At 45.9% G+C, this 25,826-nt stretch overlaps 1 long non-coding RNA gene and 2 other non-coding genes across 3 annotated transcripts; 1 reads left to right on the plus strand and 2 right to left on the minus strand.

Annotated features, from left to right (window-relative positions):
- Positions 1-6,260: 6,260 nt before the first annotated feature.
- Positions 6,261-6,332, minus strand: TRNAA-AGC (transfer RNA alanine (anticodon AGC)). Its single transcript has one exon. It is a non-coding gene; the product is annotated as a tRNA-Ala (tRNA).
- A 251-nt stretch (positions 6,333-6,583) lies between these two features.
- On the plus strand, positions 6,584-22,955 carry LOC131833069 (uncharacterized). Its single transcript, XR_009354295.1, has 3 exons — positions 6,584-7,028; positions 14,213-14,411; positions 21,883-22,955. It is a non-coding gene; the product is annotated as an uncharacterized LOC131833069 (long non-coding RNA).
- Positions 16,531-16,602, minus strand: TRNAA-CGC (transfer RNA alanine (anticodon CGC)). The gene has a single exon. It is a non-coding gene; the product is annotated as a tRNA-Ala (tRNA).
- Positions 22,956-25,826: the final 2,871 nt, after the last annotated feature.

Genomic DNA, 25,826 nt, shown 5'->3' on the forward strand with positions numbered 1-25,826 from the left:
AAGTAGTTTAAGATCGAGTCATCCTGGAGTAGGGGGGCCTCGAGCAGAGGAAACATCCTGCCTAGCCCCGACCCCGGGTCTGTAGTCTCCAGAACTGTGAGATAACACACTCCCATTCCTGATGCCTTGTAGTTTGCCCTATTTGGTTATAACCATCCTAGCCATCAGCCTCTGAAGAAGTAAGTTTTTTCCCCCTACATTTTGCCCCAAACGTAACCGAAATAAATTTATTTTAAAAGGGAACTAGTGAACAGAGGGTGATGGGAGGAACGTGTGAAAGGTTTCTATACCCTAGGTAAAAAGCTGAACAAAAGCTAAAGTTCAAAGGCGAAAAGAATAGGAAAGTAAGAAAGTGACGGAAGAAGGAAGAAAGGGAGGGAGGGCGGGAGAAAGCACAGGTGCATGTCTCATCAGCCATCCGGTCCGGCGCTCCTGGAAACCAGAGGCCGGGAGAGCGTGGAAATAAATAGGGCCACTGAGAACGGAAATACTGACACACATATGGGAGGAAGACGGCTACAGCCTGGGAAGGAAAAATTACGAACGGGGTAGCGTGGAAGCCGGAAGGCAGGAGAATCAAACAGGAAGAACGGGGTGAGGGGCCATCACTGGGGGAGTTAAAGCAAAGGCTGAGCCAGGAGCACACAGCGGCCCGAGCCTCGGGGGGCTGAAGACGGGGAGGTGAAAGAATGGGGCAAGCGGGTGAGTGAGACGGAGACTGAGGCAGCAGTTACTTCTGCACTGGGGGCTGAGGGCGGCCGCGGGTGGGGGGGTGGGGGGCACGCTGCAGAGGGATGCAGCCCGGGCTGGTGCGGCTGGTGGCCTCAGGGACTGAGTGCGCTCAGTTATTGGGTCAGTACACACAGACTTCTAGTACAGGAAGGCCGTGATAGATCCCCCCCCCCCCCGTTTCTATTTACTGACAAATGCTAGCCTCTTATAAACTTTGGTCCTACTTCATGGGAGAATCTTATAATTCTGACCTTATTTTTTCCAGATTTAAGACGAGTGACTTTATGAAAACAGAAATCGGATGATTTACACTTAGAGTGGGTTTCCCATCAATACCACTAGAAACTAAGAGAGCAACAATAGACAAATGATGGAATAATACGATTACAGTGCTGAGGGAAGATAACTCTGAGATTAAAATTCTTTATCCAGCTAAATTATTCAAGAATAAGGATTAAATAAAGACCTTTAAAATGTGTTATTAACTAAGATCTTAGTTGAGATCAATGTGAAGTAATTAATTCGAGGGAAAAGGGAATTGAGCAAGAAGTAGTGAGATGTGAAAAGCAGTGGTGAACTAAATAGACAGGAAGTTTGTAGCTAGACTTTTTTATTTTTTTTAGGTTATTTATTTATTTATTTGACAGAGATCACAAGTAGGCAGGCATGCAAGCACAGAGAGAGAGGAGGAAGCAGGCTCCCCACTGAGCAGAGAGCCCGATGTGGGGCTCAATCCCAGGATCCTGGGGGCCATGACCTGAGCTGAAGGCAAAGGCTTTAACCCACTGAGCCACCCAGATGCCCCTGTAGCTAGACTTTTTTAAAGATTTTATTTGACTGAGAGAGAGAGAGAGAGAGAGAGAGAGAGACAATGGGAGAGGGAACACAAGCAGGGGGAGAGGGAGAGGGAGAAGCAGACTCCCACTGAGCTGGGAGCCCTGTGTGGTGCTGGATTCCAAGACCCTGGGATCATGACCTAAGTGGAAGGCAGAGGAGTCACCCAGCTGCCCAGCACTTAAAAAGAAGCATTTATTTGCATTATAAAACTAAGTAACATTTGGATGGCTTTAGGAAGAACAAGGTATCTCTGTGAGAGCTGGGTTGCACCCTGACCTACAAAACTATAAGATAATAAATTTGTGGTGTGTTAAGATTAAAGCAAAACAAAAAAGAACAAGGTAGAACCAAACTGTTAGCAACAATGTCCGGGAAATTGGTAGGACAATACTCATAGCTACAAGATTTTCAAGTCCTTGCATGGCTCAAGAAGAGAAGTGTATGATGTATCTCTTGCGAGTGAGCCCCGGGGAGACACCAGCACTCACCAGGCTGAGGACCAACCGAGGGGCCACTCTGTGTCTACAGGCACCTTCAGGTGGTAGAGCATAGCGCAATTCAAGACTAAGAAGCAACCATCACTTAGCAAACTAATGAGCCACAGTGTAAATACAGAAGGTGACAATCAGTAGAAACTTGGATAAAGGATATAAAGACTCCGCTCCCAGAAGAAGAAACATAAAAGGCCAACAAATATGTGAAGTATGCTGAACCTCACCAGTAATCTGACAAATGCAGATTTGAAGAATACTTTTACCTTCATCTACTGGCAAAACATTTCAAGTTCAACAATGCCAAGGATTGGTAGAGTGCGGCAGACACTATCATTGGTTTCTAGGAATACAAATTTTGCACCAGCAGTACGGAGACCATTTTGGCAATATCTAGAAAAGCCGGAGATAGCCTCACTTTAAGATTCAACAATCCCGCTTCCAGATAAAGGATTTAGCAACTCCTCACAAACTGTCCAAGGAGCCACGTACAGTGATGTCCTTTGTGGCACTGCTGGGGAAGCAAATATTGGACATATATGTTCTTCAACAGGTTACCTACATAACAATTAAAGTTTAATTATCTGTGTCTCCTTCTGTCACAGGGAATGTGTGTGAAGTAGAAAACAGTGAACAAAAAAACGTAATAAATACGGGCTGTGGGACAGAGAAATAGTGCAAATTTTTATAGATATACACACATGTGGTAAAAAATTAAAATGCACACTAGAAGGGTACGCATTGAGAGAGGAAGAGAAATGAAAACTGAGGGGTAAATTATTTTCTTAGAAAGATTTGGATAATGGGTTGGATAATGGGTTTATGAGGTCTGTTGTATTCTCTGTATTTATAGTTTAAATATCTCATCATGAAGTTTAATTTTAATAAAAGAAAGTGTTTAGCATAAACGCTCACATTATCACAGTAAAAAAATAATGCAGAAGTAAAGCAAGAGTCCAGGGCACTTGCAAAACTCCAAGTATGAGCCCATTTGCCCCACATACCATCGAGTCTCACCCACTCATCAGACATTGCCAGAATTTCTCAACTTTCAAAGCTCTGAATTAAATGCCTGAGGGAAATCACAAAGGGAAGAGAAACAGTGTTTGTCCTTAAGTGGCTAAAATGTTAACGGACAAAGCAAAATGCATCTACAGGTAATGATACTGGAAATTTCCCTAGAACACGTTCTGTTCCTTCTTAAAGTGATTCTTACATCTTCGTAAATGCAGGGATCGTTGCTTCTCTAGAGAACCGGCAGTTTTTGTTGGATGAAAATTTACACAAGAGAATTGCAGGATCTAAGAACAAAGTGTGACAGTTAAATGTAACGTGTCAACTCGGCTAGCTCTCTGCCCAGTCTTTTGGTCAAAAACCAGTCTAGTTGTTGCTGCAAATGTATTTTGATTAGATGTGATTAACATTTAAATCAGTTGACTTTGCGTGAAGCAGTCGACCCTCCATAACGCGGGGAGGTTTCATCCCATCAGCGGAAAGCCTTAAGAGAATATCCGAGTTCCCCCAAGGAAGAAGAAATCCTGCTTCCAGATTACCTCTGGATCAAGACTACAACACCACCCCTTGCCAGACTTGGCAGCCTGCCCTACACATTTCAGACTGTTGTGTGAGCCAATTTCTTAAAATAGATCTCTCCCTTTCTCTATCTGTGTCTCTTTCAACACAGACACACACACACACACATACACTCCCTCTCTCTCTCTCTCCTGGTGTGTTTCTCTAGAGAACCCTGACTAGCTCACAAAGTGAACCGATGTTCAGTTGCTGAGAGAAAAACACCCGCTGTAACCCCCAGGAGACCAGCACAAACGGAGGGCTCAGGGAACTCCTAGACCCCTAACCCTTCCGCAGTTCAAAACATCATTCTCTCCTCATCAGGCCCCTATATGACCTACAGAACTTAGAAACTTCGCTGATTCAATAATCCAGCGACACAGGTTGAAGCTACACCTGGTAGCTTCACAATGTTCCTTTACTGCAGTCACAGAAAGCCTGAGGCTTCCCTCGATGCTTTGAGCAGACCATTAATATACTTAGGAACATTTTTTCCATTAACACATTCAATGTATAAAGTATAACCATCCCCCTTGTTTCTCACTCACCTTTCACACTGTTGTAGGGGAGAGCACCTCAGTCCCCAAAGTCTTCCCCTCAGTAGGCTGTTCATTTCAGGCGACCAGAGGTGGCAACTTCCTTCAAGTTTCAGAGATTTTCACCAAGTACAGTCAGATTTCCTTCCATGCCGATTTGGACTCTCCCAGAGTTGTTGCATTTTGCTGAGATCCTAGGGCTTGGAATGGACTCTGGTCATAGGTAAATGTCTTTGTGAGAGGTGTGATTGGCTTTTTCTGATTGGATCTGTCCTCTCTTTGTACCTGAAGACCCAATACAGAAAGAAGAGACATTTTAGCATTGTATGCTATCTACATACCTGGACATATTTTATTGTAAATCACCAAGAAATCAGTGGTCACAATTTCAAATTAAACAGTATGAGGATGGCCCCATACTACAATATAGGTCTACTATGTCTCATTCTCCTTGAAGTGAAAAGAATAAGGTGTATATTTTCACAGAATAACCTAGGTTGACCTCTAATTTTCTCTAGCTAGAAGGCTTTGTGGAAACTACTAAATGCAGCCAAACTCAGTATCGGCTCAGAGAAGTTTCACTGTTGCTAAATAAAAGAAGTCTTTAGCCTTTTCTTCAAGGCTAGGGAAATCGTGATCAGCAAGAATTTCCCCCTGATGTCAGCTCTCTGCTTACTTCTATGTTCTTAGAAAATAGCCTCTTTTCTTTCTACCTTTGCTCCTCATAATATTCTTTGGGCAGAAAAAAATACAGAAAATGAGATCTGGCTTTATCAAATGAAAATAGTCATCTCTTGAAATATTATTAAAAACACTATTAATTTTCTATCAGGGAGCCAAAATCACATGATACATTAAAATAAGCCCTCCCTGATGAAGACTTAGCCCCAAGTTACCCGTATCAACTCCCCCTTTTTTTTTTTTAAAGATTTTATTTATTTATTTGACAGAGAGAGAGCACAAGTAGACGGAGAGGCAGGCAGAGAGAGAGAGAGAGGGAAGCAGGCCCCCTGCTGAGCAGAGAGCCCGATGCGGGACTCGATCCCAGGACCCTGAGATCATGACCTGAGCTGAAGGCAGCGGCTTAACCCACTGAGCCACCCAGGCGCCCTCAACTCCCCTTTTCTAGGAGGGGTTTCCGTAGTGTAGTGGTTATCACGTTCGCCTAACAACTCCCCTTTTCTAGGTGATAATTTTATTTCAGGAAATCTTTAAGTTTAGGTCAGAGTCTCTCAGTTCACTGAGTGATACCTCCAAATTTAACTCTGGGGGAGCAGGATTTAGGGTATATCCCTTCTGTCCCAGAAGGCCCTGAATTATTAAACGATCTACCTTCTTCCCAATGACCAGCTGTGCGAACTAGGGATGGGGGGGCGCGAGAAGGGAGGAGGGAGGGAGAGAGGGAGAGGGAGAGGCCTGGGGAGAGAGGGAGTGCGCACTTTGCAAACCAGCTCCCACCGGGAGGCGGTGGGGTAGAGGGAGCCGGGGGGGGGGGGGGGGGGGGCAAGGGAGGGAGGGAGGGAGGAGCGGGAGGGAGGCGGATGGGGAGGGAGCGAGTCCACACTTCGCAAACCTCCCCCTGCCTCCCCCGGGAACCCAGCGCCGAGCTCACTCCCGGCCGAGCGCGCCTGCGGCGCTGCACCGGCCGGACCTCGGGGTGAAGGTCACGTTCGGGAAGGGGGAGGGGGCTGGGGGCGCGGGTGATGCACCCAGCGCGTCCGCGGAAGAAACCCTCCTCGCTCGAGCTGAGCCTCAGCCCGGGAAAGCTCGGGCGGGCTCCCAGCCCTGCGCCCCGGCCCGGCAGCTAAGCGAAGACGGGAGCCGGTGCCCAAACCTCCCAGCTCAGGGCTGACGCAGGCGAACGCCAAGTGCGTTCTTCCCGGACGCGGGAGGGACCGAAGCCGCTCGCGATCCGCCCGGTGCGCGAGCACAGGCCGGGGCTGCGGGCGCGCGCAGGGGTCCAGCCGCGAGGCTCTGCGCACGCCCCCGCCGACCGCCAGCGCGCGGGAGCAGGACGCTGACCTTTCGGAGCCTGCGGGAACCCGCTGCCGCAGCAAGAAAAAAGCGATTTCCCCGCCGGCGAGAAAAGGAATGGAGATGCTGGGGATCGAACCCGGGACCTCATGCATGCTAAGCATGCGCTCTACCACTGAGCTACATCCCCACTGCACAAAACAGTGCTTTTCTAAGCTGCCTTCATGAAATGGAGCCAATTCACCCCCTTCCGCGTCTCAAACGAACCTGTCCCGCTCTCGGTGACGGAGAGCTGGAATTTCCACTCTTCCCCGGGAAGGCGCCCGGACCAACCCGCATCCGCCGGCTCCGGGACGCGGAGAACGCGCCGGGCGGGGATCCCGCCGAGAAACACCAGTCGAGCACTCTTCTCTTTTTCCCCAAAAGGTCTGTGGACCAATGACTGTCTTTAACTAAGGAAGACACCAGAGTACCCCGAGTCCGCGCATTCCTGCACCCCGTTCCCGGGCTCCGGACGCCGCCGGGCGCCCTCTGCTAGATAACTGGGAGCCGGGGCAGGGATTGTTACGGAGCAACCTTGCACCGCGAACAGCTGGAGGGCTGAAGGCGAGAGATGCTGGACTGCTGCCTGCGGCCTACTGACCCCCATTTTATGCAAAAATGCCAGCCCAATCCAGAGACTGAATCCTCAGACCCCGCTCCGATGCAAAGAAGGGAGAAACGCGGTACTTCCGAGACGGAGCTGAAACGTCCGCCTCCCCGGTGCCTCACGCGCTGCAGAAGGAGTGGGTCTCCCGCGGTCTCGGCCCCTTTCTCCCCCGGGGCGCGCCCCGAGAATGCAGGGCCCGCGCCCGGCGACCTGTGAGCCAGTCTGCAAGGATGGAGGGTATGCCAGGGAGAAAGGAGGGGAGCTGAGGCTGACGCTTGCAGGGGCGCCGGCGTGCGTGTGGCTCGGGGCAGCGGCACTGGGGGACGGGGCGGGGGCGGGGGCGGGAGGAGGAGCCCCGGCCGCGGGCGCCGGCGCGGTCCCAGGGCTCCAGCACACCTCCTCCTGGCACCTGGCCGATGGAGCCTGAAGTGTGGTCCAGCGGCAGGGATGGGGGCCCCACACGGTTTGCGCAAATCGTGAGTATCTGAAATAATTAGGGCCCAACCCTTTCTGTTGCCCATGATTGCTTCAGTGGCAGGTATGCGACCCTCTGGTGGCTGACACACTAGCCAGCCAGGGTTTTGTCAGCATCAAAAGGGAAACGGGAGAAGAACAGTGACACTGCTTTTCAGCCTTCCAAGTTGATTTGCAAGGAGTATTGGTTCTGATAATAGTCAGGTATCTTGAGAGAAACAGATAACAATTATTTTTGTAAATAATGATTATTTGCCAAAGAACATTTTTTAAAGTCTTGCTGTGAATATTAGTTATCTATTGCTGAGTAGTACTCCAAATTTTAATGGGTTAAGGAAGTAAATGTTTATAATCTGGATTGTGTGGGTCAGAACTCCAGAGCAGCTTGGCTGGGTTCTGGCCCCAGGTGTCCTGTGAAGCAGAGCTCAGGTGTCCACAGGGCCTGCGGCCAGGAGGTTTGACTCTGTCTGCAAAATGCTTTCAAGATGTTGGGAGGAGGCCTCAGTCCCTGCTCAGCTAGGACTCCACCCACTGATTTACGCAGGAGGGAACTCCCCAAAGGTGTTAATCAGGAGGGAAGGGTCTCAGCCAGGCTTCTTGAACGCTAGCTAAGACACTGTGTCATCCTTAACTGTGCCTCACTGCTGACCACAGCAACTGGCATAAGTAAATATTGGAATCATTTTTTAGAAAGAGTGAAAGAGTGACTGGATATTGTATACATGAATAAACAGAATGTTTTCTGTTAGGAGATTTTAAATGAAAAGGCGACCTACTAACAGCGGGGCGGGGGGAATTTTGCAAATCATCTATCTGGTTAGTTAGCTGATAAGGGATTAATATCCAAAATATATAAAGAACCCATACAATTCAATAGCAAAATTGAACAAATGATCCAATTTAAAAATAGGCAGAGGAACTGAACATTTTCCCAAAGATATACAAATGACCAAAAGGTATGTGAAAAAGTGTTCAACATTACTCATCATCAGAGAAATAAAATAAAAGCCACAATGAGATCACCCCTCACACCTGTTCCAACGGCTGTCAGCAAAAAGACAAGACTGTGGAGAACAGGGAGCCCTTCTGCATTTGCACAGCCACTAGGGAAAAAAGTACAGAGCTTCCTCAAAAAACACAGAACTACTATGGATCCAGCAATTCTACTTCTGGGGGTCTACTGACGTGGGAAGGATGTTAGGATTCGAAGCCAACGGCCAGGAAAGAATTCTTGAGATGTCTTTATGTAAGAAGGTGGTTTTATTAGACCCCGGGGACAGGACCTGTGGGCTGGAAGAGCTGCGCCGGGTTCATGAGGAGTGGCCCGTCACACAGTTTCAAGTTGGGTCGGGGTCAGGGACAGCACAAACATCCAAGGTTTTATCACCTCTCGATTTCCGTACTTTCATCCTCTGGTAACCACTTTTCTGCTGTTTTTATGAGTTTGACTTTTTGCCCCTCCTTCCCCATGGAAGTGGTACCATGCAGTTTGTCTTTCTCTGACTTACTTCACTTAACATAATGCCCTGAAGGTCCTTGGATGCTGTCACAAATGGCAGCGTCTCCCTCCTTCTAGTGGTGGCAATGATGAGGGAGCAGGAGGCTGGCTGAGGATGGAGCAGGGGCTGGTGCCTTGCACCCCCTCTCCACCCACTCCCCTTGGTAATATGTGTGACATTCCACAGGCACCCCTGACTGCCCTAAAAGAAGAACAAATAGTTAACTTGCAGAGATCACAGTCCTGAAAGGCAGGAGTCTCTCCTGGTTTACAAATGTCCTTGAGATTTACAACAAAGAAGTTGCCTTATCAATAGCCCAATTTCCAAAGACACATAACTCAGTTCCTCAAGCCCTAACATCACCCTCCTCTCCATAAAAAACTGAAGGAGACGGATGTAGAAGGAAAAGTAAATAAAGTTAAATTTCTTTTAAGACCTAAATCTCACTAACAAGGACGTTTGATAGCAGGAATGTAACATTCCACCAGGAGACTCCCAATTGTCTTTATGTTAGTGCCTCATTAGAGGGAAAGTGGCCTTGGCTTGATAGTAACCAGGCCTTCCATATCCTGACAGTCTTCTTTATCCCAATAGCCCTTCTGAACACCCCTTTGTCCTCACCTACCCAACTCCTGTGTATATAACCAGCCACTCCTCACAACCCGGGGCAGCCGCATCTCTGCCTGCCCACGGGTCCTGTCCCCGTGCTCTAATAAACCACCTTTTTGCACCAGAGACGTCTTAAGAATTCTTTCTTTAGCCGTCGGCTCCGAACCTCACCCCACCGAACCTCACCTAGGTTCAAGAACTTCATCAGTAATAGTGCACTGAATACATAGACCACATCTTCTTTATCCATTCATCTCTTGATGGACGCCATGTGTTGCTACTGTGATCAATGCTACAGTGAACGTGGGAGTATGGGTATCTTTGATATCTGCTTTAATTTCCTTTGAGTATTGAAGGGTGGTGGTTCTAGTCACCAAATTCCACTGTGTGTGTGCAGGCAGCTTTCCCACACCAGTAAGCAATGCTCTGTATATCAGCCAAGTGTCCAGTCATTCGGCTGAATTCTGACACTATTTTCTGGAGGCCTAATGAGATCCCATAGATTAAGGGCTCGATCCAGCAAAGAACGGTTTCTCTTCCCACTCACTGTCCCTCCTTCAGACACCAGCACTGTACTTCTCACTGACTGGCTAGAAATCAGAGGTTTCCATGACCCACTCTTCTTGGGTTTGATAAATTTTCTAGAACAGCTCACATTATTCAGAGAAACATTTTACTTACTCAGTTAAAAGGATATAATTCAGAAACAGCCAGATGGCAGAGATGCTCAGGAAAAGGGCATGGCGCTTCTGTGCCCACCAAGTGCACGGCTCACATCAGATATCTACGTGATCGCAGACCCAGAAGCCCTCCAAGTCCTCTTCTCTGAGGTTTTTATGTGGAGAAGTCTCCACGCCTAGGTAATGGCAGGACTGATTAAATCATTGTCCGCTGCCGATTGATTGATTGATCCTCCCGTCCTTCTGTCCCTGAAGGTCAGAGAGGTAAGACTGAGAGCTCCAACCTTTAATCTCAGAGCTGGTCTCCTGGCAACCAGCCTCCCACTCTAGGTGCAACCACTATTAACATAACAAAAGTCACCTTTGTTGCTGTAAGGATGTAGGAAATTCTATAGGCTTTAGGAGCTCGGAGCAGAAAGCAGAATACGTATTTCCTAGTACAAACCACAATATCACAGATATACATGATGTGGGAAACAAAAGCAAGAGAAAAATTAAATTTCCTTAGTACTTAAGCCCATTCACAACTCCTTAAAACAGGCAGAGTGACCTTCCTCCAGAAACTTCACTGGATGTTGACACTTTGCTAAGGGCAAAAGGCAGTCACCGGCCAGATTCCCAGGACCTTTAAGTCTGCTTTAACAAATAAAAATTCTTTTGGAAATTTCTATCTCTACCACCCTTGCCCAAGATATATGCTGGCAATCATGCCCCAAGCCTGTGGCCCCGGATATACCTTTGAAGCTCTTCCTGCCCACAGCTCCTGTCCCCGGGGTTTAATAAAACCACCTTCTTACATAAAGACATCTCAAGAATTCTTTCCTGGGGGCGCCTGGGTGGCTCAGTGGGTTAAGCTGCTGCCTTCGGCTCGGGTCATGATCTCAGAGTCCTGGGATCGAGTCCCGCATCGGGCTCTCTGCTCGGCAGAGAGCCTGCTTCTCTCTCTCTCTCTGGCTGCCTCTCTGTCTACTTGTGATTTCTCTCTGTCAAATTAATAAATAAAATCTTAAAAAAAAAAAAAAAAAAAAAAAAAAAGAATTCTTTCCTGGCCGTTGGCTTCGAATCCTAACATCCTTCCCACGTCAGTAGACCCCCAGAAGTAGAATTGCTGGATCCATAGTAGTTCTGTGTTTTTTGAGGAAGCTCTGTACTTTTTTCCCTAGTGGCTGTGCAAATGCAGAAGGGCTCCCTGTTCTCCACAGTCTTGTCTTTTTGCTGACAGCCGTTGGAACAGGTGTGAGGGGAGCCAACGGAGAAGGAGAGCAGGGTCCCTATGAACGCAGGACATGATGGCTTGAGCACCACTGGAGGACTAGTCCTGGGGAGGGGGGTAAGTTCTTGCCACGAAAAGTGTCTTCTGGAGCCCAGCAACACTGACTTGGCCTGGGAGCTGGTTTTAAAACAGAGACTCTAAGGCCTCTCCCAGAACCACGCAGGTTTCATTTTAGCAAAATTCCCAGGTGATTTTGTATGTACTTTCCAGCAGTATAGCACTGACAAGGGACGTTTGTTTCATTTTAGCAGACAGCAACGCACACACATACCGGCACATTGTTTAAGCAGGCAGGACACTCAGAGAAGACGCGATGTTGGCCTTCATCTGCTTGCATTTTATGTCTAAAGTAGGAAGCAAGTTAGCTGAACGGACAAAGTAGGATGAGGTGTTTCAAAGAAGCGAAGAGTTCTTTACGTAGCTACTGTAATCTTGTTAGGGAAACGGAGGGAGAGAGGTATCAGCAAAAGGTCAACCGAGAACTCGCCCCCACCTCTGCTTCTTCTCTTGCCTCAAAGATGAACTTTGGACTGAAGGTGCCCAAAGTCCTTTTCAGACGCACAGGGACAAAAGTCATAATGACGCCGCTGGTCTCGCTCCTCCTCTCGTCTCTGAAGTGACACTAACTCGAATCCCAACACAGGAGGAGATGGAGATGGGCCAGGTCTCCTTGCTTTTACTCTGAGTGGGTGACGGGGATGCACAGCCCTGAGCTTCCCAGACCTTAGGCTGGGTGGGGACACCAGAGACCAGCGTGAAGGCCGGCTCACTGCCCAGAGCAGCTGGCAGGGGGATTCTCCGGCAGGACGCAGAAGTCTTTGATACGAAGTGGCAATTGGAACCATCTACAGCCAGACATCTGAGGGAGCCCGCTCAGTATGAAAGGAGCCTGCGCACACTGTCAAAATGTGGTCGAAGGGAAGGATCAAGGAACCTGAGCTGGATCCGTGGTGCGGCGTGTACAGGCTTCTCTAACAATACCACCGACCCTCTGCTTTATAAACAACGGAAATGTACTTCTCATCATCCTAGAGGCTGTCAAGTCCAAGGTCAGCACACAGGCAGATCTGGTGTCTCATGAGAACAGGCTTCCTGAATCACGTGTGTCCTCACAGTGTGGAAGGGGCATGAGAGTTCTCTGAGGTCTCCTTTATTTATTTTTTTTTAAGATTTATTCATATTTTTAAAAGATTTTTATTTATTTATTTGACAGACAGATCACAAACAGGCAGAGAGGCAGGCAGAAAGAGTTCCGAAGCAGACTCCGCCATGCAGAGAGCCCAATGCAGCGGCTCGATCCCAGGACCCTGGGACAATGACCCCAGCTGAAGGCAGAGGCTTTAACCCACTGAGCCACCCAGGCGCCCCATGATTTATTCATTTTTATTTGAGAGAGAGAGAGCATACAAGCGGGGTGGGTGTCAGGGGGAGAAGGAGACAAGTAGACTCCCCGCTGAGCAGGGAGCCTGGCATGGGCCTGGGTGTCATCACAGACCCAAGATCATGACCTGAGATCATGACCTGAGCCAAAACCAAAGGTCAAACACTCAACCGACTGGACCACCCCGGTGCCCCTGAATTCTCCTCTATAAGGGCACTAATCCTATCACAAAGACCCCACCGTCATGACCTACTGACCTCCCAAAGGCTGACCTCCAAACACTATCACACTGAGGATTAGGTTTCAATCTGTGAACTTGGGGAGGTCACAAACATTCAGTCTACAGCAATGGAAAGAAGAATGTGTAGGAACTGAAGAGTCACAGGGAGAAAAATTCAGTAGAAAAACAGAAGTTGTGGAAGTGCCTGGACGAAACTGCCAAGAGAGACAGATTAGAATGGGTGTGGTACATAGAATAATGACCCCCAAGGACATCCATGTCCTAATTCCCAAACCTGCAAATGTTACCCTATACAGTAATTGGGATTTCGAAGATCAACAAACTTGAAAATCTTGAGATGGAGAGATTATTCTGGATTATTCATGTGGGCCCAGTGTAATCCAAAGGGATCCTTGCAAGGGAAAGAGTGAGCAGAAGAAGTCAATCAGAGAAACGCAAAGCCAGATGATTTCATTCACATGTGGAATTTAAGAAACAAAACATGAACACAGGGTAAGGGACGGAAAAAGAAAATAGTATGAAAACAGAAGGAGACAAACCATAGGAGACTCTTAACCATAAGAAAAGAAGAGTTGCTGGAAGGGAGGTGGGATGGGCGATGGGGTCACTGGGGGACGGGCACGAGGGAGGGCACCTGCTGTGGTGAGCACTGGGTGTTCTCCGAGACGGATGGATCACTGAATTCTAACCCTGAAACTAATACACTGTATGTTAACTAAATTAAATTTAAATTTAAAAAATTTTAAATTACTGTATATCGCATGGACTTAATATTTCAGCATAAGACAGATTCATGCTAATATGGAGAAGATGGCCATGGATGTGAGCAGCTAAACCAGCATAGAAGTTAGGGTTTTGGGGGAAACAGAGATTGGAGCAGCCAGAGGCTGAGTCCTCAGTGACCTGTCTACACGGGTGCTGATGCCACCAAACTGGGTGCAAGAAGAGAGACACCAGTCTCCATTCATCTAGGACGAAGACTCTTTCTTTCCTTTCTTTTCTTTTCTTCTTTTATTTCTTCTTTCTTTTTAAGATTTTATTTATTTATTTATTTATTTATTTATTTATTTATTTTTGACGAGAGGAGATCACAAGTAGGCAGAGCAGCAGGCAGAGGGAAAGGGAGAAGTGGGCTCCGTCCTAAGCAGAGAGTCCGATGCTGGACCTCATCCTAGGACTCAGAGATCGTGACCTGAGCCAAAAGCAGTTGATAAACCAGCTGAGCCACCCAGGCGCCCCTCATATATATATTTTTTTAATGCAGATACAAATTAATGGTTTGGAAATTGGAATGTGGTCTCACGAAGGTGCCTCCTGACTCCAAGACTGAAGACTGTGCTGATTCAACCTGAAACAGGCATGTCATTGGGAAGAGGCAGTTGAAGTTAAACCAAGAGAGTTCGTCTAGGAGGCCTGTCCAACAAGGAACCGTGAATCACAGAGAGCGGAGCTGAAGCACCCAGGTGAGACGGAATACACCTCTAAGGCCTCAAAATGGAAGGACGGGGGTGGGGGGGCGTGTACATTATGCAAGGTACCAGACAGGGTAGAGCACTGGAGGGCTCACGTCTGCAGTGGTGAACTGGGATAGTAAGAAAGAAACAGAGGGCTTAGCTGGTCAAACGGTTTCCAAGTAAATTAACCATCCTCTGTAGCCCAAAAGATCGCAATGGAAGTGGAAAAATGGGTGAGAAGGAGTGATTAAGAAATTAAGACTGAAATGCTCTCAAAATTTAGCTATATTCCAGAGATGGATCCTCTGTTGGACCTTAATCTCTTCCAAAAAAAAAAAAAAAAAATGAGCTCTGCCTACTGTCCAGGTCCTTAGGAGCATTCAAGCCTCTGACTCCCTTACTTTGGAGTTCATAAGGAATGGTCTTAGCACAGGTCTTGATGTCCTGACGCTCACTCCTCAGAGGAGGTCCCCAACACAGCTCTTGGGACTCCTGCAGTAATGACCAAACACATCTTGTTTTCATCTTCTTTTACCACCATTCCTAATCCATTTCTCACACTGTTTACAGAATAATCTGACTGTAGCAATGTCTTGTCTATAATGCTTCAGTGTCTCCTCACTGCTGACTGGGTCCTCTGGGAAAGCAGCCACAGGGATATTGTCATCGGAAATGTGTGTGTGTGTGTGTGTGTGTGTGTGTGTGTGTGTTTCTTTATTACGTTTAGGGAATCTGACAGTTTCAGAGTCAGACACTTACTGTCAAGGCTACTAGCATTGATCTAAACCCGGCCAAGTAGATATTCTTTTCCACTTAAGTTAACCATACTCAGTGTTTGCTTTTTGCAACCAAGAACACTGATAAAAAAGCCCCAAATCCTTGATAAGCCATACAGTCCTCCATCTCCTACATTTCCCTATAGCATCCTGTGATTCAGGCATGTGTAACTATCTAAATTTTCCCATGTTCTGTGTCATGTCTTCATGCCATGTCCATGATTATTATGACCAGAATCACACCATGATCCTCATTTCCAGCTGCAAACCTCCCACTTACTCACTGGTATCTTCGTTTGTGAGGATTTTCCTGAGCTGCCTCCTCAAGAACTGACCCTACCCTCTGCTCTGTCCCAGCGTATCTCCTACAAACCTCCAAAATGCTAATTATAACAGAGATGCAAATATGGTTTATAAATTGCCTCTCCTCCTTTCAGTTGTTAACTCCTGATTTAGCAGCTACACAGTAATACTGAAAAACCACCCAACAAAGGTTTATTAATTACTGGATTTCCTTTAAATAAGGGTAGACAAATACATGGTGCCATTTTACTGTATTTTTAAATGTGAATAGAAACAGTAAATTATTGGTATTACATTATCACTATTTCAAAGCGCTCATTTGGATCAAGGCATGAATGTATGTGCCATTAGAAACCATCTGATGAGAGATGGCCAGAATGCTGCCTCATTAGGATCTCCAGTGTTGTCCCAGTCACCTGCGGGTTTCTAACCGACTCCAGTTTACGCTATTTCTAACCTTTTCCCAGACCTTCTGCGCTGGACAGGACCTGCTCTCCTGCACAGAATCCTAAGTAAAGCCAAAGCGGCAGTGAGAAATGAAATGGTAACTAGGTTAGTAACTATGGTCTAGGAAGAAATTCCCCTAATGGTCTTCGGGTGGACCCCTGAATATTGATATGCAACTACTACCTCAATACCCAAAACCCTATCCTAGCAGCCCCTAAAAAATTACTAAAAGGTATTTTACTGTCACTGATTATTTTCCAGCAGAAAGTGAGAATGGATGGAACCTCATGTAACTGAGCTAAATCATTCTGTGCTACCAGCTGTTCTCCCTCTTCCTGGATGCTTTCATAGGAGGAATTTCTTCCCAATTGTCCCTCTGGCTTTGTACCTCTCACTGCATGATAAAACACCCCAGGGAGATTTCCAGAGAGCAGGGAATATGCGGTGGTTAATGAAATGCTAGAGAGGGAAACATACCGACGGGAAATAGCTCTATTTAACCGGGACGAGAACGGTTAAAGGTGAGAAAGGGCTAAAACGTTTCACCTGGAACTTCTAGAGCAGAGGCCGAGCCGTCGGCAAAGGGAATAAAAGAGCCGGCGTGGAGATGCCGGGGATCGAACCCGGGGCCTCATACATGCGAAGCATGCGCTCTACCACTGAGCTACATCCCCTGGCGAGGGGCACCGGCTGGGCAGCCTTCCTGTCCTGTTAAATGCGCGCGACGCTTCGGCGCTGGTTGGTCTCCGACCTGAGCGCGGCGGTGCGGGAGGGACAACCCCGCAGCCTCGCCCGACGCGTCCGCGCCGCCCCCGGCCCGACCCGGCCACGGCCCCCGGCGCCCGCGGACGCGCAGGGCAGAGCCGCCACGGCCGCCCCGCAGCCCCGGGCCCGACCCGGCGCCCGCAGGAAGCGCGCAGGGGAGTTCCAGGATGCTCGGACGCACGTCCTGCCGCCAGAGGCTCCCGGAAAATGCCCGCCCAGGCCGGCCGCCGAGTCGGCCGAGAGCCGCGCGGATCTCGGGGGCGCCCGGCGCGACCCCGCTCGGGAACAACCTGCGCGGACCCGCGGACCCGCGCAAATCCTCCCCGACCGTGCGTCCCCGAGGCACCGGCTCGGACGCACTGACCTCCGCGCGCGGACCCTGCAGCGCCCACCCGGGAACCCGGGCTCCGGGAGGATCAAGAAGCCCGAGATCAAGAAGCCCGCTTTCCTCCAGCCACGCGCCGGCTTCTCTTCGCTCGCGACCGCCCGAGCCCCCGCGAGGCCGCCCCCCGGGGAGCCCGCACCGCCCACCCGAGCCCCCCGACAGCCGCCATCCACTAAAAGACCCCTGGGACCCCCCCGCCCCTCGTTTTCTCTCACTTACGAAGTCATACAGGAGAGAAAAGCGGCTGTTCAAAACTAAAAATGACATTTTAAAAAAGTCGTTGTTAAGTGGAACTTCATTAAAATTAAAAAACTTCTGCTCTGAGAAAGACACTCTCAAGACAAGAAGACGACAAGCCATAGACTGGGAGAAATACTTGAAAGACACAGACATGGTACCAGAATGGTATCCAAAGTATAAAAAGAACTCTTAAAACTCAACAATAAGGAAACAACTGATTTTGAAAACAGACAGAATACCTTACCAGATTCTCACCAAAGATACACAGATGCCAAACAGGCATATGGAAAGATGGACCGCACCAAAAGTCATCAGGGAAATGCAAATTAAAACAATAATGAGGTATCAGGACACACCTATTGGGACGGCCAAACCACACCAAGAGCACCAAGTAGTGGGGAGAGTGTGGAAAGATGGAAACTCTGGTTTGTTGCTGGCAATAAGCCACAAGCTGTGATACTGTTACTGCTGGACCCATGCGTTGATACATTTGTCGGAACCCACAAAACGTGCAACACTGAAGCGAACGTGAGGTAGCCCATGACCTCTGCGTGATAATGAGCTCTCCATGCAGGTGTTCATTCTTCCTGTGTACCCTGGATCTCTCTCTCTCTCTTGTCTTATTACATCAGCTAGTACTTCCAATGATGTGGAGAAAGTAATGCGAGGGGACATCCTTGCTTTACTCCTGGTCTTCGCTAGAAGCTTTCCATTTCTCACCACTAGCTGTCAGCTACAGGATTTTTGTAGATACGTATTCTTTATCAAGCTGAGGACATTCCCTTTTATTCTGAGTTTGCTGAGAGTTTTCATCAAAAACGAGAGTTGGATTTTGTCAAATGCTTTTCTGCATCTACTGATATGGTCATATGATTTCTCGTTAGTCTGTTGATACGATGGATCACATCAACTGAGTTTCAAATGTTGACCGAGCCTCGCCTACCTGCAGTAAATCCTACTTGGGCATGATGTAGAATTTTTTTTTTTTATATACATTGTTGGATTTGATTTGCTATTTTTTGAGAATTTTTTGCATTTATGTTCATGAGAGATACTGGTCTCTAGTTTCCTTTATTGGGAATGACTTTGATTTTGGTGTTAGGCTAAAGCTGGCCTCATACAATGATTAAGTAAGTATTCCTGATGTTTCTTTCTACTGGAAAAGACTGTTGAGAATTGGTGTAATTTCTTCCTTAAATGTTCGGTAGATTCCCCAGTGAATGCATCTGGTCTTGGAGCTTTCTGTTTCAGAAGGTTATTGCTTATTGATTCAATTTCTTTAACATGTGTAGATTTATTCAGATTTTTATTTCTTTTTGTGTGAATTAGTCAGTGTAATTTTCCCTTTTCTTTTTTATTACAGAACATCTTAACATACATGAGAACAAAAAAGAATATTGTAATGAATTTCCACATATCTATTCTTAGTTTTAGTATCAACTCATAACCAATTTGCCTCATAATCAGAGAAGCTTTGATGTTCAATTCTGTTCCTATGAATGAGTTCCAGCATCTTTTCATATATTTCATATATTCAAGACCCATTTTTTAAGGACCCATTTCTATTTTCCTTCTGTGAACAATCTTTTCATATTCTTTGCCAAAATTTTCTGGTAAATATTTGATATTTTTCTGATTGATTTGTTAGCTCCTTTTATATGTAGAGGAGCACAGTAATTGGTATTTTCCCAAATATATACATGTTCTGAACATGCTTTTCTGCTCCCTTGAAGTTAGGTGTGACCATTTCTTTCCACCCCAAAGGCATGTGGCTTCTCACTTAAACTTTAAAAGGCGAATGAGAAACAGATGCAAAAAAGAAGCTTTCCCAAAACTTCCTCTAAGTAAAAGCAGAAACTTCTGAGAAATGAGGACTGTCACAAATTCCCTCTCCTGGGAGCTTTTATGGCCATGAAAAAGTGAAAAGTTGGTGCTGAGATGGATTCCCGCAGGTAAGACTTATTCCATTGGTTTCCCCCCTAGATTTGCCTTCCCACAGTTTGCTGCCCTTGAAAGTCCAAAGCCCTTGTCCTTTATTTTGTCACTTCTCTACAAATGTATTGTTCTTTGCTAAGATGCTCTATAAGCCCAAGTTTGAGCTACCCCTCTTAGTTACTCAGCATGAAGAGCTCCCATGTGACACAGGCTGCATGTATCAGGAAACCTGTGTTCAGTTTCTGCCTGTTAATCTGGTTTTTGTCAGTTTAATTTGCAGGGCCCCTGGCAATGAATTTATACTGGGTAGAAGAACTAGATTTTTTTCCTCCCCTACACTACTTTATCATCATAAATCCCAGATTGAGCACACTGGGGAGGAAAGTCATCAACCAACCAAAGAGGGAAAAAAATATCATATGCTAAGAATAAGCTTTTATTATTAAGTCGCTGAGATCTTGTGGCTAGTTTCCTCTTACTCTCCAATCAAGCCTATGCTGAGTGACACGGGGAATCCTTTTGGTGATATGAATAGCAATTCTCTTTTCCTAGCCTAAGATTTCTCTTTGAATTTGCTTGTGGAATTTTACTCTGTCATACAGGATGTTTTGTTTTACTCCATGATTATTCTAATAATACATATTTATTGCACAAAATTTGGAAAGTAGGAGAAGGGTAAATATACTAAGGAAAAATTCACTATACTCTTACCACTCTTTCAGAAGCTCTCTTGAAATAAAATTTGTCAGTATTTTCCTTCAAATAATCATCAGTTTTAAAAAGATTTTATTTATTAGAGAGAGAGAGAGAATGAATGCGCAAGCAGGGGGAGGACCAGTGTGAGAGGGAAAATCCCAAGTAGAGTTTGGAGTCCTATCATGGGGCTCGATCCCAAGACCCTGAGATCATTATCTGAACTAAAATCAAGAGTCAGATTCTTGCTGGAGAGAGCTACCCAAGCACCCCTAGTCTTGAATTTTTAAATCACAGTTGGAAACACCATCTGGCATTCATCCTGCTTTATATTGTGGAATATGGAATCATTTTTTTTCTTCCTAGGAAACTACCCAGATTTTGCTACTTCAATTATTAAACAGCCTATCTTTACCCAGAATGGAAGACTGTAACTCACTAGGCTTGTAGTTATAAATCTAGCAGACAGAAATAAAGTATGGATATAGAAGAGCTGAGCCTAGATAACTAGTTAACGACAATTAGCTCGTTTGACTGAACAGATATATACAGAACTCCTGAGAACAAAGTTCTCTCATGATCAAAATAACATTATACCAACTGCAGAGTCTAAACCCCAACTAAAAATTATTTGTTTTACTTCCTCACCTCATTTTTTTTTTTAAAGATTTTACTTATTTATTTGACAGAGAGAGGTCACAAGTAGGCAGAGAGGCAGGCAAAGAGAGAGAGGAGGAAGCAGGCTGCCTGCTGAGCAGAGAGCCCAATGCGGGATTCGATCCCAGGATCCTGAGATCATGACCTGAGCCGAAGGCAGCAGCTTAACCCACTGAGCCACCCAGGTGCCCTTCCTCACCTCATTTTGTTCCGCTGAAAGATACCGTGACTTGCTATCTTTTCAAACGTATACCTGAGTTTCCTTTCAGATGTGAATTTTAGCTCGTTTATGATAATTTCCTTTGTTGCAAATATGTATATCTGAATCTCTTTTCAAATATGTATCTTAGCTTTTTACTGTTACACATTCTGTTTTTAAAGAATATACATACTGGAATAGCTTTACAAGTATATTATCAACATTTTTAAGATGATTTTTGTGTGTGTGAGCACAAGAATTTCTCTCCCCAGTGGATCACAAAGTAATTTCTGGAACATTAAGGGATTCAGAGCGCTTTGGAAAAAGTACCACAGACTTGGAAAATTTAAATATGGCTTTCTGCCTGCAGGAAGTGATGGAGGGAATATCCACGGACAGAGAGTCAGATGGCTCTTTTGTTTCAGATCCATTCATTTTCTGAATCCATTTTGTGAATGGATGATCTGGTTAAAAGACAGTCTTCTGTCACTCACAGAAAAAATACCTTAGTCTTTAGGTACCAGAAAGAAGGAAGATGGTAAAAGAATATGAAATATGAAGCACTTTATCAGGAAGAATTCAGATAACTCTCCCCCCCCCCCAAGATTTTGTCCACATATGTCCAAAATCTTTTCCAAGATGTTGTTCCAGGTAACTCTGAACAGTGGCAATTTACCAGTGCGTGGGGACCGCCTCACAAAACGAATGAGAGTCTGCATACAGACAGACAAATGGGGTTTGCATACAGATCTTGAATGTGAGCTACGGGCTGCCTTCATGCTGCGCACTCTCACTTTTATAGATTTTCTTCTGCCTGTTCCAATGCGTTCGATCTCAGAACTGTGCTGTCCACTATGATAGCCCGGCACGGGGAACTTCTGCCCCTTGAGTTGCGACCAGGCTGCCTCGAGATGTGTCGTCAGCAGAAAATATACACCAGTTTCAGAGTCTGTATGAAAAAAGGAATGTAGAACCAACACCGAGACAATGTGTTTATATGGATTACTCATTGAAAAGATATTTTGTATACCCTGAACTAAATAAAATGTTATTCATTTCAGCTGTTTTTTCTCTTTTCAGTGTGACGACTAGAAAATTTTAAATTCTAGGGGAAGGGGTCCAGATGGCGGAGGCGCAGCGCCAGAGATGAGCTCAGGTCGCAGGCGTCCAGCGAGAAGTCCTCAAACCATCCGAACCCCTGCGGACCCCGCAGGAGATGGAGGAGGAGCGCGGCAGTTCTAGAGCAGGAACGCGACCGCTCTCGGGAAGGCCGGATGCGGGGAGGCGAGAACCCGAAGCCACCGGAGACGGAGGCTGGGGGCAGGGGCCGGCCCCGCCAGCAGCGGAGCCGCCGAGCGCGCAATGGGAACTTGTCGAGTCGGCTCCACGGAGGACGTCGCTCCAGAGGCTCAGTGGGGGCGGCCCTCGCGGGGACAGTGCGGTCGCAGGTCCCGCGGTCGCAGCAGGATCGGGTGCCTGAGTGTCGCCGAGCTCGCAGGTACTAGAGCGGGAAGCCGGCTACAGAGGCGGAGCTGAGGCGTGAGCTCTCAGCTTGGGGTTACCTTCAACGGAGGTCCACGGCACAGTGAGGCCACTGCTCCCGGAGCACGGACCCCACAAGTGGCAGGTCTGGGGACAGCCCCTGGAAGAGCGGCAGGGATCGGCTGGGTTTGGAGACTCCAAACGGGGCGTGTGTCCCCGATGGAAACGCTCCTCACAGGCGGCGCGAGCGCAGCGGGAGACCAGGGGACAGGAGGGATTCCGCGCTCTCACGCGGGGGCGCACTGAGGGACAAATGCTCCCCACCACAGCGGCTTACTTCGCCCGGCCCCTGGCAAGGGCGGTGCAGTTCTGCCTCCGACAGGACACGTGAGAATCACGACAACAGGCCCCGCCCCCAGAAGGTCAGCAAGAACGTCCAACCGAGACGAGCTCACCGATCAAGGACTACAGCAGAATTCCAGAGGAGAAAGCAAAGCACGGAATTCATGGCTTTCTCCCCATGATTCTTTTAGTCTTGCAAAGTTAATTAATTTTTTTATTTTCTTTTTTGTCTTATTCTAATTTTTTTAACTTTTGCTTTCTTCCTTTAACGTTTTTTAATTAGTTTATCTTAACAATACCTTTCATTAAAAAATCTTTTTCAACCTTCATTATTATAGTCATATTTTATCTTTCATTGTATCTAACTTTATTTCTTGTATACACAGAAGGTTTTTTCCTTCTAAAAAATATTGGGGTACAACATCTTCTAATAGATCAAAATACACCCTAAATCTAGCACAGGGCTTTGTTCTAGTCTCCAGTCTGAGCAAATTCTCTCCACTTTCTTTTTCTTTCTTTTCCCCACCAATTATCAACAACGTTTTTAGAATTTTTTTTAATTTTTCATCTTTACAGTCATATTCTATCCCTTCATTGTGTTTATCCTTACTTTTGTGTGTATATATATCTGTATATATATATATATATATATATATATATATATATATATATATACCTATATATATATATATATATAAGTTTTTCTGTCTTTAAAATTTTGGGAGGTAGTTTCTTCTAAGAGACCAAAATACTCCCGAAATTAAGTGACTGGCTCTGTTCTATTCACCAGTGTGTGCACGTGCATGTATACATATATATACACACATATATATGTGTGTGTTATATGTGTGTGTATATATAGATACTCTTTTTAAAAAAATTTTTTTAAAGATATTATTTATTTATTTGACAGACAGAGATCCCATGTAGGCAGAGAGGCAGGAGGAGAGAGAGAGGAAGGATTCCTGCTGAGCAGAAAGCCCCATCCTGGGCTCAATCCCAAGATCCTGGGATCACGACCTGAGCTGAAGGCAGAGGCTTTAACCCACTGAGCCACGCAGGTGTCCCTTAAAAAAATTTTTTTTGAACTTCTTTTTACCTCTCTTCTTCCCCCAACGATTTGGGGGTCTCTTCAGATTTGGTTAATGCACATTTTTCTGGGGTCTTTGCCATCCTTTTAGTATTTTCTTTAGTATTTAGTATTTTAGTATTTTTTTCTCTCCTTCATATTCTTATCTGGATAAAATGACAAGGTGGAAAAACGCAACACAAAAAAAAAAAAAAAAAAAAAAAAAAAAAAAAAAAAGAACAAGAGGCAGTACCGAAGGCTAGGGACCTAATCAATACAGACATTGGTAATATGTCAGATCTAGAGTTCAGAATGATTCTCAAGTTGCTAGCTGGGCTCAAAAAAGGCATGGAAGATATTAGAGAAATGCTGTCTGGGGAACTAAAAGCCCTTTCTGGAGAAATAAAAGAACTAAAATTTAACCAAGCTGAAATTTAAAAAGCTATTAATGAGGTTCAATAAAAAATGGAGGCTTTGGGGTGCCTGGGTGGCTTAGTGGGTTAAGACTCTGCCTTCAGCGCAGGCCATGATCCCAGGGTCCTGGGATCAAGCCCCACATCGGGCTCTCTGCTCAGTAGGGAGCCTGCTTCCCTTCCTCTCTCTCTGCCTGCCTCTCTGCCTACTTGTGATCTCTGTCAAATAAATAAATAAAATCTTTTTTTTTTTAATGGAGGCTCTTACTGATAGGATAAATGAGGCAGAAGAGAGAATTAGTGATATAGAAGACCAAATGATGGAGAATAAAGAAGGTGAGCAAAATAGAGACAAACAACTACTGGACCACGAGGGGAGAATTCAAGAGAGAAGTGATACCATAACATGAAACATTAGAATAATTGGAATTCCAGAATAAGAAGAAAGAGAGAGGGGAGCAGAAGGTATATTGGAGCGAATTATTGTAGAGAATTTCCCTAATATGGTAAAGGGAACAAGCATCAAAATCCGGGAGGCACAGAGAACCCACCTGAGTAATAAGAATAGGTACCGATCCCATCACCTAACAAAGTCCTATTGACAAAGAGAAAATCCTGAAAGCAGCCTGGGACAAGAAGTCTGTAACATACAATGGTAAAAATATTAGACTGGCAGCAGACTTATCCACAGAGACCTGGAAGGCCAGAAAGAACTGGCATGCTATATTCAGAACACTAAACAAGAACATGCAGCCAAGAATACTATATCCAGCTAGGCTATCATTGAAAATAGAAAAAGAGATAAAAAGCTTCCAGGACAGGGGCGCCTCAGTGGCTCAGTGGGGTAAAGCCTCTGCCTTTGGCTCAGGCCATGATCCCAGGGTCCTGGGATTGAGCCCCGCATTGGGCTCTCTGCTCAGTACGGAGTCTGCTTCCCCCTCTCTCTCTGCCTGCCTCTCTGCCTACTTGTGATCTCTCTCTGTCAAATAAATAAATAAAATCTTTGAAAAAAATAAAAGATTCCAGGACAAACAAAAACTAAAAGAATTTGTAAACACCAAACCAGCTCTACAGGAAATATTGAAAAGGGTCCTCTAAGCAAAGAGAGAACCTAAAAGTAGTAGACCAGAAAGGAACAGAGACAATATACAGTAACAGTCACCTTACAGGAAATACAATGGCACTAAATTCATATCTCTCAATAGTTACCTTGAATGTAAATGGAATAAATGCCCCAATCAAAAGACACAGGGTATCAGAATGGATAAAAAAACAAAACCCATCAATATGCTGTCTACAAAAAACTCATTTTAGACCCAAAGACACCTCCATATTTAAAGTGAAGGGGTGGAAAACCATTTACCATGCTAATGGACATCAAAAGAAAGCTGGGGTGGCAATCCTTATATCAGATCACTTAGATTTTAAGCCAAAGACTATAATAAGAGATGAGGAAAGACACTGTATCATCCTCTAAGGGTCTGTCTAACAACAAGATCTAACAGTTTTAAATATCCATGCCCTTAATATGGGAGCAGCCAATTATATAAACTAATTCATAACAAAATCAAAGAAACACATCGACGATAATACAGTAATAGTAGGGGACTTTAACACCCCCCTCACTGAAATGGACAGATCATCCAAGCAAAAGATCAACAAGGAAATAAAGGCCTTAAATGACACATTGGACATCACAGATATATTCAGAACATTCC

The sequence above is a fragment of the Mustela lutreola genome, chromosome 6, assembly GCF_030435805.1.
Source record: "Mustela lutreola isolate mMusLut2 chromosome 6, mMusLut2.pri, whole genome shotgun sequence".
Classification (NCBI taxonomy): domain Eukaryota; kingdom Metazoa; phylum Chordata; class Mammalia; order Carnivora; family Mustelidae; genus Mustela; species Mustela lutreola.